The 12,636-nt window shown below is 38.4% G+C and overlaps 1 long non-coding RNA gene across 1 annotated transcript; it reads right to left on the minus strand.

The window, feature by feature from the left end:
* Positions 1 to 10,361: 10,361 nt before the first annotated feature.
* Positions 10,362 to 10,708, minus strand: LOC115349509. Its single transcript, XR_003926125.1, has 2 exons — positions 10,589 to 10,708; positions 10,362 to 10,456 (listed from the first exon to the last, which is right to left on the minus strand). It is a non-coding gene; the product is annotated as an uncharacterized LOC115349509 (long non-coding RNA).
* Between the last annotated feature and the right edge of the window lie 1,928 nt (positions 10,709 to 12,636).

A 12,636-nucleotide genomic window follows, 5' to 3' on the forward strand; every position in this document is an offset into this window, starting at 1 on the left:
AATGGGTAAACTTTATTTGATTCTTTTGGAGGGACTTCAGATATATGCCAAGAGCCTAGAAAAATAACAATTATTCTAAACTACAGTTAGGAAAGAAGGTCAGAAATTTAAACTGCTGGTCAACTGTTTTTCTGGATTCTGCATGCACAAGTGAGAAACCTCAGAGACAGTACTCAAAGATACAGACCCAAGGACTGACATTAAAGGGGTGAAGAAATAATATACAAGTTATCAGTCACAAAATATTTCAGACTTACAGATTTTTTAACTGATAGTAGAGCAATGCCTTAGGAGGCGGCCTAGAAACAGCACTGATACAAAGTCAGAATTTTTCAAGTGAAGCCCTGAGGGATACTGAATGCAGCTGTGCTGAGAGGAGTAGTTGTGCCTCACCATGATCTTTGGAATGGGACAAGTCAAGCCATTCTGAGGGCATGATGGCTGTGCAGCCTCACCCAAAGTTAACAGGATGCATCTTGAAGAAGCCTCTGCTGAGTAAATCCAACTGACCACTCTGCAGTTTTGGGGGCATTTGTATTGTGATGAGAGGAAAATCATGTGCTAATGGAAGACATGTTCAACTTCTACCTTCCAGAGAGAAAGCAGAATCTACCAACTAGTCACTTCTGAATATCTGAGTAGCCATTCCAGGCACTCAGTACCATGTTCCAGGCAAACAGACAAAAACCCTGATAACAACATGTGGTAAGGTGGGCACTAAATTAATTCACGCTTCAACAAGTAGCACAGTCTGAGGTTTGTGAGAAATTAGGATTTCTTTAAAGCAGACCAGGCAGTAATGTCAGCAGAAATCATGAAGTAGATGCATGCCCTACAGCTGGGAGCAGAGCATCCTGGAATGAAACCAGGACTGTATTTACAAGTCAGATACAAGCACCTGAGAACAGGTGTTAATCAGAGGAATTAATGTACAGTGGTTGATAATGGGAAAAAACTCTTTCCTCAGCAGCTCTCCCCTTAATTTCAGGAATTTTTAAGTCATGTTAAATTGTCTCTTACAAATCAGAAGTGTCATATGGAAATGGGGGGCTCATTTTTCATTTTAGGTTGCCATGTTTCTGAGTTTCTGCATCCAAACAATGAGACACTGTGCTACTGCACAGTTTCTCTGGTATGCTAATAAAGTAAATGGGAAGGTGGTCTTACCAGCATAGAGAATCTAGCAACTGATGGAAAAGGGAAGAAGAACAGGAAGGGATCCAGAGCTTGAAATGTTTATCCACTGTCGGATATACAGATTGACTAGTCAGCAAACCAAATGACAGATTAGTGGGGAAAGAAACTGTTGAGGAAGAGCAAGGAGATGAAAATCAGATGACTGAGAACCTGGAGTTCTTTTCTGAGGTGGTTCTTTTGATTTTAGTAATTTTATCTCTTTGTATTTGTGAAGCACAGCCTTTGTTTATTCATGTTAAAATACACGCTGTTGCAAGACAGGTGTTCTTGATTTTTTATTAACATGGTGTGCTGTGGAAGAAACATCTGAGCAACAGCATCAGAGACAAAGGTAGGGCCATGGCACAGTACGTGTCAATATTACATAGCAGGATCAGGAAGCCAGTGGATTCCTGGAGAATTCCTAGGCAAATGTCATTTGTGCTCATATCTTGTGAGTCTCATGGTGACTAGTGAGCTCCTGCCATGCAGCAGAGTCCTGCTACTTACCTATAGTATAACATACATATGTTTAAACGTAACAAAGTTAACAATTTTTAAAATGTTAACACCAAAGGAATTTCTTTGCAGTGGGAATTGAAGTGACACCCATTTTAGACTTCAAAAAGTTGCTAATAAAAAGAAGTTTGTTCCTAGTACTCTGAAAGATTTATGGAGATTCTTATCTTCAGACATGTGCGTACTTTTATTCTAGTTTAAGGGTGTGAAGGATTTGGATCTTATTTTTAAATACAATGGGTCTTGCTTATGGAATTTTTATAAAATTTAGATAAGGTATCAATTGTACTATGTTAAAGATTATAATCTGGTGCATTATAAATTAAAATTTAAAGTTGCAGTAACAATTTTTTTTTCACATTATTTTTATAAAGCTCAGATCTAATATAATTTTAAATCAAGCAATTTAAAATCACTGATTCAAATCCCTCCCCTACTGTTTTGGCGTTTGCAGGAGAGACAGGATTAAAGAGTAGGGTTTTTTATGAGAGAAGTGTTTGAAAATGTTTATATGTGAATGCTTGGTGAGGAACTAATGATTTGTAGCATTAAAGAAAGAGGAAAAAAAACCCCTTGCAGCAGCGTTGTGGCAAAGCTTTTAAAGACAGAACAGTCAGGGCATGTGAAACTGCAGTTACTATAGTAACAGGATCTTCGTCCTTTATAAATGAATGTGGCGAATTTGGGGATGTACAATCTGCAATAGCAGCACTGTGAAACTAGTCACATTCATCACTTACCATAAATGTGTGTTAAAATAAAATGAAAAAAGCCACATCTGCAGTGGAGCATGTAGAGAGGGTAAAAAGGATTATACTAGGGATTATGCATGTGTATGAGAAGATAGATATTGTTTTAGAGAGTGGATAACACAAATGGTCAATGCCTTGGTGTGATTTTCTCAAACAAGACTCCTAGATTAATTGATGGAATCAACAGACTCATAGATAGTGGTTTTAGGAGATCCTGTATAGAAAGGACTCAGATACTCAAATAATACCTAGACAGAAAATTAGAGAGACATGGAAAACACTCTATTCTGAAGCTTGCAGTTAGATGCGTTTTGGGTACACGTTCATCTCCACGAGGTCTGTTTTAAAACAAAGGACGTGTCCTTCTCTTCTGAACCATTTCTAGCCTAGGTTAGGTGAATAGAGGTTTGTTTTGTTTTGTTTTTTGAGAGAGTAGCATTTGTTATATTACTCATATTTTCTCCTGGGGGCATGTCCTGGTTTTGGCTGGGATAGAGTTAATTTTCTTCTTAGTAGCTGGTACAGCGTGTTTTGGATTTAGTATGCGAGCAACATCGATAACAGACTGATGTCTTAGTTGTTGCTAAGTAGCGCTTGTCCTAAGTTAAGGATTTTTCTGTTTCCCATGCTCTGCCAGCAAGCAGGTGTACAAGAAGCTGCGAGGGAGGACAGCCAGGACAGCTAACCCAATCTAGCCAAAGGGATATTCCATACCTTAGAATGTCATGCTCAGTATATAAACTGGGGGGGGTTGGCTGGGAGGGGCAGATCATGGCTCAGGCACCAGTGAGCAGGTGGTGAGCAATTGCATTGTGCATCATTTGTCTTTTCTTGGTATGTTTTTTATTTTATTTTACTTTAGTTATCAAATTGTTCTTACCTCAACCCACAAGTTTTATTTATTTTTTTTTTTATTCTCTTCCCCATCCCACTGGGAGGGGGAAGGAGTGAGCGAGCGGCTTTGTGGTGCTCAGTTGCTGGCAGGGGTTAAACCACGACAGGCTATGAGGAGAATAAAATTGGTGGGATTTTCATCGGTTGTCAGGTGTTCTGTTTTGAAGATGTCTTTAATAAATGTTATATAATAACAGTCGCTAATATGTAAACTACATAATGAAGTTAGAAGCCTGAAGCTATGATTTTATAATAAAATCTTTATGATAAATGGTTATTAGTTACTAAGTCTGCTGTAACTGGAGTCTGCTATAACCTTCTAAAGCAGGTTTGAGAACAGAAATCTGTTCTGCCCCAGATTTCCTTGTGCTGCATGAACTTGAATTTATAACAGTTCCTCTGCGTAAAAGGAAGAAAATAGTAACACTAAAACACAGGATGCTATGAAAAAAAAATGTATTATTGAATCTGAAGCACTTTAATAACATGCTCACACAACATGCTTCGAGTAGTTTAGATAAGCTTAGGTATACTCTAAAATAAATGTAGTTCAGGTTTTTTATGCCTTGGAAATGTTTCCTGTTAATGGAAACGTAGCTGTACATACCATAACAGTACAGCACCATGTAATGTTATGGAAGGACGGAGAGAAAATTAAATTTACTTTCCTATTCAGTGAGTTCTGCCAAGGCAGGAAGAGAGAGGAAAGAGGAGAAAAATAATACTTTTTGTTTCCTTTGTGCTCTCCATTCTTTCAAGTTACTGAGTTCCTAGGTTTAACAGGAATCTGCTGTGAAGGAGGATGAGAGGTTCACATCAGGAAAGGCATGAATGTGTAGATTTAAAGGGTGTTATCTACTTTATAGTCAATATGTTGAACTTAATAAAAAAGGTTTCATTAATTTAAGTGGATTTTTATTTAGAGTTTTACACAATTAATAAGCAGTAGCATTTCAGAAAGTTATAACTATTCCTGCTCATTTTCCCTCCTATCAGAGTTTCACAGTATGAATGAAGCGTGTAAACTTTTCACAATAAAATACTACTTGAAAGCTCAGGGGGTGTCCCTCATCCAGACTGGCTGCTGGGAATCTTCATAAAGAGCCATTCAGAAGATGAATATTAATTACAAGCTTGAAAACAACAGCAATATTGCAGTGATATGTCTCAGAGGCAGACATGAACTGAGCTATTGTAATGACTTACCATAGGTGAATAATTAAAGGCACATGTTAAATAAACAGGCTAATTGAACTGTAATGCATATTATTTTGCACATCTGAGCAGTGAAGTATGGTGTTATAGAGCCCATTGGCCTTCCTTTCCCATCTTCTGTTCCTGGTCTTTCTCTAGATACAGCATGCAGCCTGTCATTAGTGTTCAAGTGCTCGTTGTGGACTGTGAAACTGAGATAGGATAAAAATTCACTTGCGTAGATGGAACATTTTAGTTATACATTTACTAGTAGAAGTTAAAAGATTCATAAATCTCTGCCATATAGTTAATATGAAAAAAGAAGGGGAAAAAGAAAGAAAGAAGAAAAAAATTCCCTTGCTACCCATTTAGATAAGATTGAGGAAGGTTTAAAGTAGTAATAAAAAACATTATAAGGTGTTGTATTCTGACAACATAGTTACTTAAACTTCAGGATGACTAGAATGAAAAGCTTAAGATAATAAGGATGCTATTTGTCACCAAAAGTAGGAATGTGCTGATAATTTTATAGAATTCAGGTTGGCCACCTCTCAGCTAATGAATGCAATGGGTATTTTAGACCAGCATTAAATTCATATACGTTAGTCAATTGAAGCTACTGTTACTTGCTCGTTAAAAATACTGTACAGACTGTGGCCTCTAAGTATGCTGGGATGGATCTTTCCAATTCTTCCTGTTCAAACTGTTTCTTTGTGTATAGATAGAGCACGTAGAGAATAATTATGACTTATGCTAAGTGGCTCCATTTTCAGTTATCTGGAAATCTCAGCTTTACTATCAAAAGGAAGATACGTAAAGGTGATATAGGTCTGAGGCATGGAAGATCCAAGTAAGTATTTATAAAATAAAATATAAATTAAAACTCAGAATTAAAACAAACAATCATAGAATCATAGAATCATTTAGGTTGGAAAAGACCTTCAAGATCATCGAGTCCAACTATTAACCATGCCCACTAAACCATGTCCTGAAGTACCCTGTCCACTAGCTTTTTTAATATCTCCAGGGATGGTGAATCAACCACTTCCCTGGGTAGCCCATTCCAATGTTTAACAACCCTCTCAGTAAAGAAATTTTTCCTAATATCTAACCTAAATCTCCCTTCCCTCAACTTGAGGCCATTTCCTCTTGTCCTATCTCCAGCCACCTGGCTGAAGAGACCAACACCCACCTCACTACAACCCCCTTTCAGGTAGTTGTAGAGAGCGATAAGGTCTCCCCTCAGCCTCCTCTTTTCTAGACTGAACAGCCCCAGTTCCCTCAGCCACTCCTCATAAGACTTGTGCTCCAGGCCCCTCACCAACTTGGTTGCCCTCCTCTGAACACGCTCCAGCAACTCAATGTCCTTCCTGGAGTGAGGGGCCCAAAACTGAACACAGTACTCGAGGTGCGGCCTCACCAGTGCCGAGTACAGGGGAACAATCACCTCCCTGTTCCTGCTGGCCACACTATTTCTGATACAGGCTAGGATGCAATTGGCCTTCTTGGCCACCTGGGCACACTGCTGGCTCATGTTCAGCAGGCTGTCAACCAGCACCCCCAGGTCTTTCTCTGCCAGGCAGCTTTCCAGCCACTCTTCCCCAAGCCTGTAGCGCTGCATGGGGTTGCCGTGACCGAAGTGCAGGACCCGGCACTTGGCCTTGTTGAACTTCATACGATTGGCCTCAGCCCATCGATCCAGCCTGTCCAGGTCCCTCTGTAGAGCCTCCCTACCCTTGAGCAGGTCGACCCTGCCTCCCAACTTGGTGTCGTCTGCAAACTTGGTGAGGGTGCACTCGATCCCCTCATCCAAATCTTCGATAAAGATATTAAACAGAACAGGGCCCAACAGTGAGCCCTGGGGAACACCACTTGTGACCCGCCGCCAACTGGATTTCACCCCATTCACCACTACCCTCTGGGCTCGGCCATCCAGCCAGTTTTTCACCCAACGAAGAGTGCACTTATCCAGGCCACGAGACGCCAGTTTCTCAAGGAGTATGCCATGAGAGACAGTGTCAAAGGCCTTGCTGAAGTCCAGGTAGATAACATCCACAGCCTTTCCCTCATCCACTAGGTGGGTCACCTGGTCATAGAAGGAGATCAGGTTGGTCAAGCAGGACCTGCCTTTTGTAAACCCATGCTGACTGGGCCTGATCCCCTTCTTATCCTGGACTTGCCATGTGAGTGCTCTCAAGACAAACCGTTCCATAATCTTCCCCGGTACCGAGGTCAGGCTGACAGCCTGTAGTTCCCCGGATCCTCCCTCTGACCCTTCTTATAAATGGGAGTCACACTGGCAAGCCTCCAGTCCTCTGGGACCTCCCCTGTTGACTAGGATTGCTGATAGATCATAGAGAGTGGCTTGGCAAGGACCTCTGCCAGTTCCCTCAGTACTCTTGGATGGATCCCATCAGGTCCCATAGATTTCTGAGTGTCCAGATGGCGTAGTAGGTCCCTAACTAATTCCTCCTGGATTAAGGGGGGTATGTTGTGCTCTTCATCCTTACCTTCCAGTTCAAGGGGTGGAGTACCCTGCGGATGACTGGACTCACTATTAAAGACTGAGGCAAAGAAGGCATTAAGTACCTCAGCCTTTTCCTCATCACTGGTTGCTACGTTCCCTTCTGTATCCATTAAAGGAAAGATATTCTCCTTGGGATTCTTTTTACTGTTAACATATTTGTAAAAACATTTTTTGTTGTCCCTTGTGATAGTGGCCAGGTTTAGTTCTAGCTGAGCTTTTGCCTTTCTAATTTTCTCTCTGTATGATCTAACAAGATCCCTGTACTCCTCCCAAGTTGCCCACCCTTTCCTCCAGAGATGATAAACTCTCCTTTTTTTCTTGAGTCCTAGCAAAAGCTCCCCATTCAGCCAGGCCGGTCGTTTTCCTCGGCGGTTCGACTTGCGGCACATGGGAATAGCCTGGTCCTGAGCCATTAAGATTTCCTTCTTAAAGAATGTACATCCCTCCTGGACCCCTCTGCCCTTCAGGACCATCTCCCAAGGGACTCTCTCAACCAGTGCCTTGAAGAGGCCAAAGTTAGCCCTCCGGAAGTCCATAGTGGTGGTTTTGCTGACCACCTTCTTTGCCTCACCAAGAATTGAAAATTCTATCATTTCATGGTCACTAAGTCCAAGACGGCTTCTGACGATCACACCTCCCACCAATCCTTCCCTGTTCGTAAACAACAGATCTAGCAAGGCTCCTCCCCTGGTTGGCTCACCCACCAGCTGTGTCAAGAAGTTATCTTCCACACACTCCAGGAACCTCCTAGATTGTTTACTCAATGCTGTGTTGTATTTCCAGCAATGTTTTTGAAGGGCTTGAGGAGGATTTAGGCAATGTAGTGTCTGATCTAAGAGGAAATATCTTCTGTCTTACTTTTCTGAATGCCCTAGAAATAAATTAATCTTATGGATTTATTAAGGTTTTAGATAATAACGAATACCAGAAGTCTGAGGACTGCAACATTTAGTTATCCTGACAGAAGTATAATAATATCTCATAAGAAATATTAGAAAGCAGACAGGCGGTATACTAACGCATATGTAAAATCACTACTAGATGAGTACTGTTAAAGATTGCAGGATCTATAGACCAGTTCATAATGAATATATGATCACATTGGAGCTTGCAAAAATCTTTCTGGGAATCATTTATTCATTAAAGAATTGAATTTCAGTGCAGTACAAACTGTTTGCCATCTTGACCAAACTTCAAGGAACATATTTAAACAAATGAAAGTAATACATCTGGAAAACATTGAAACAGCATTACTCAAAATGAAATGTTTTGATTTTTTTTTTGAGAGCTGGTTGTCCAAGAGGCTTAGGTACCATTCCTACAACTACAGTAGAGATAGCGGTGTTCCTTCTACTCACACTCCTTCTCAGCATCTGAGAAACATGGATTCAGCTCTGCTATCTGCCAAATTCAGCAAAGGAACAGGAACTTAGGTATATTGCTTTTCCAAGTCAAGTGATATGGAGTATTTGAAGATGGCTTTCTCTTAATCTTTCCTATTTAAAGTGTTCTTCTTTGCAAAAATAATGAATTATTCATTGGACAAGACAAATAGGGAAAGTAAGAATTCTGAACTGAAGCATCAATTATTCATACAACTTTAGATCCCATAACTTTGAGTGGAGAGGTGAATAGTAGTCAAAAGTTTTTGACAAAAATCTTCTCAAGGATTATCTTTTTCATACCTTTGTCCTAATTGCATATATTATATGTGAAAATTATCTCATTATTTGTACAAAAAAGGCAAGATCATATAGTAAAAATATACTTCGGTGTTGTCACTTTCTCCACTCCTTCTATATATGTGCTTTTTACTCTTTTTTATTCTTAATAATATTGAATCTTTCTATGCTTTCTGCTCTTGTTTCCCAAATTTCTGTAGATCATTCAGTAACTGCTTTTTTCCCCAGTTATAGACATTCCAGATTTAGCTGTATAGCTGATTTCAAACAAAGCTTTGGATCTGAACTAAATCAAGCCTTACAAAAAGTTTCTTTAACAGGAGAAGAGAGGAGTGAAAATCATACACAGTTGATCATTTGATTTAGGTATTCTTTCTCACAGGCTTACTGTAGTTTCACTGCCTGGAGAACCCCACAGAGTATATTAGCCAGGATATTATACAATATAGTCACTCTTTTCAGTAAGTCTCATTGTATAAATTTACCATTCCCTTATGCTGTGACTTAGTTATCAACCAAAACGTGTTATGCATGGGAGTTTCAAATGACTAATGGCTTTGTGATGCAATCATTTGAACATGCACCAACTTTTTGAATGTTTTTTTTATACTGGTACAACGCTGTATGACTTACAAAGGATTAAAAATATATATAAATATATGTTAGTAGTAGCACAACATCTGTAAAATGTTAATACATATTTTATGGTGCATTCACAGTACATTATGAATGATAAATTGGTGACAATAGATGCTTTTATAAAATATCGTGCACTCTGGTTTTAGTTATGCTATAAGCTGCTCAAAGGCCATCAACATTAAGTGAGTAGAGTTATCAAGGTTACAGTAAGCTATTTATAGTGAAATGTGCAAGCTTAAAATTTAGTACTGCAAATGACGACAAAAAGTTGACAGCTACAATTATACAACAAAATATACAGAATAGCCCCCTGAGGTGTTCCATCTTTCTTTGAAACATGGCATAAGGAGCACTTGTATCAAATTTTCAGCCTTTGGAGTATAGCAAAATGAAAATGTATCCATCACAAATCCCTTAATGAGTCTTTGAAGACACATACGTAGTAAGTGTGAAAACATAAATTTGGAAAATTGAGAAGTATTTGTGTTGTTAAATGGCTGATTGATGTCCTACATGTCATTGTGATACTGACAAAACAATTAAAAATACAGAATTTTTCAAATATGGATTAATTTCTTTATCCAAGATTGAAGGATATCAATTTTTTTTTTTTAGTTATCAATTTTCTAACTCTTATGTAACCTAATTCTTTTTGCTCCTCCAAACAAGCAATATAAATTACAGTATAATTTGCTATTCTTAAAACTTTCTTTCAGTTTTCCTTACTCCAAAGTGATAGGCTTTAAAGGAATTTCAGATATAAATATTAGAAGAGCAGTGTTAAGATGAAAAGAAATGGTAATATTAGCTCATATTTAAGTAGGAGACAAAACTAGCTCTTGTTATACATATATATATGCCTTTTTGAACAATGACTATTAAAATATTCCTTGAGAGATAAGACTGTAGTCTAGAAAAAGTCTACCTAGATTTTAGAGAGACTTTAATCTACAGATATTAGGCTAAAAATAGCCTTTGTTTACATCACAGTTACACTTACAAAAGAACCTTACTTTGCGAGACTATTTCCTGCTGTATTGATCTGGGTTCTGTACTGTAGATTCTGTGGTCTCCTGGGAAATTAAAAGTTATTTCTAAAGGAAGAAAAAAATTAGTCTCTGCATATGATAACTGATGGCTTGATAACATCAGAAACTGAATTTTTGCTTAAAAATTCTAGAATGGTCACTGTAGTGGAAACTTACCTACGCTGAAAAACAGGTTGTCCTCTTTTCCATGTCCACTTAGCTTTTGACATGTCTGGAGAAACTTCCATTACACCCGCAGAATAATTCAGAAATCATCAGCAGAGTCTGATGTGTATATTCTTGTCCTGAAGAAATACCAGAAGAGTCTGAAATACCATTTAAAAATATTTAAAGGAGTTAAGTGTCCTAAATCTCTCTGAAATCTGGAGCAATCTGGGCATCTAATTTTCTTGGACTCTTGTAAAACTCTGGTGTCACTTCATATACAGTATCTTAGATAAGTTTTTCGTATTTCCTGCTGTTACAGAGATAAAGTCAGCATTCTAGCACTGTTAGGATTCCCCTATTTTTTAATCTGTATTGTTTGGTAAGGCTGGATGGCTATAGATTCCTAAAATATTTACCATCTTTTCTTCTTTCTATGGATACAATGGGAAACTGGTAAAGTTTGTAGAAGAGCTGGGCAGTCCAGCTCTTCTACAATAGTCAAATCAGAAAGTCCTTGAGCTGAAAATTGTTGGAGCTTGGAGAGTACTTACGTATCAAATATACTTCTCCCACTCTTTTATCCGCTGTATATTTTTCTTGTAACTGTAAGGATATGGTGTTTGATGTTAACTGGACTTCTGTTTTGGCCCAGCAAGATTATTCTTGTCTTCTTCCCTTATGTTCTCCTTGCATCTACAAATACAAATAATTTTTAAAAAGAACTTTTCTTCCTGGCTGTTTAATCCACCATCCTTATAACTGACACTGTAGCACTATAGTTACCTAAAGTACTAAAAGTAGGAATTCACCGTGACTTTCAAATTTTATCTCTCCTGTCATGATTTAATATTTCTTTTTCAGCAGCAACATTTTTTTCCACCTAAAATTATGCAGCTGGCAAAAACTAAAATAACAGTAAGCTGTTAAGAGTCTGGATCGGGATCTGGATTTACATCAGCTTATATGAATCGTTACAGCTCCATAGTCTTCAACTGACATGCACCAACAATCCTGACAGGGAGATTCTATTTATGTTTTCTTAATGAGATGTACAACTTCACAAGAGGAGAGTCTCTTCTCTGAATGCCATGTTTGTTTCTAGCTTGTTGAAATGTTCATGAACTATATTAAATTAGAATTACTTAGTCTTAAAAGGTACTCCTGTTGGTAATTGCCTGACATAGAAAAGGCGTCATAGTATTGCTTCCAGGCACTGTATTTCCAGGAGTATTTTAATATTCATTAGTACAGAAAGACTTTCTTTAAAATATAATATATATTTTAAAGTGTCTTGATTTATAGTAAATGTAGGCAAGCAGTCTGCCAGACTGGAAAGGTAAATACAGTGAGCTAAATTCGTATCCTATCAAACTCATACAGACAGGCCCTTAGCTGGTGCAACAAAATCATATAAATTTTCTGATTGTTTTTATTGCTTATTTGTTCCAAAATGACCTTCAATAAGCACTGCTTTCCTTCCCATCTCCTCAAACAGAAAGAGGTCAGTAAAAACATGGCTGTCAAATATCTGTCAGAACAGATTTATTGTACTGCTTAAACCTGTTGAAGTAGATTTTTTTTCTCCTCTCTCCTATAATCTGACCCAGGGGTTAAACTCTCAAGTATATTACTTTTTTTTTTTTCTCCTTCTTGACAACCTAGTTGAAACTAAACAGGTGTGATTCAAATCTCTGGGGCATGGAGTGTTTGAGTGAGTATGAAGCTGCTTAATGCTGGCAAAACTGGCTTTAAAATACTACCTGGCCCCAGGTATTTTCACCAGTTTACTAAAAAAAAAAAAAAAAAAAATCCCATTTTATCCTGTAATTCAATTCTGCTATAAAACTGATGCTTCAGACAGGATCCACTAAACACGTGCCATGAGCTGAATTTGCCATCCCGCCCAAGTGGGGTAAACTTTGGGACATTTTCCTGCCCTTCCATCCCCTCCTCCCTCAAGGAGACCTGGTGCAGAATCAAGTCTTTGCCAGGTTAGCACTGCAAAATCTAAGATCCCTATGCTTGTGTATATTTTTTTCCTCTATATAACTAGGATA

The sequence above is a fragment of the Aquila chrysaetos genome, chromosome 12, assembly GCF_900496995.4.
Source record: "Aquila chrysaetos chrysaetos chromosome 12, bAquChr1.4, whole genome shotgun sequence".
Taxonomy (NCBI): domain Eukaryota; kingdom Metazoa; phylum Chordata; class Aves; order Accipitriformes; family Accipitridae; genus Aquila; species Aquila chrysaetos.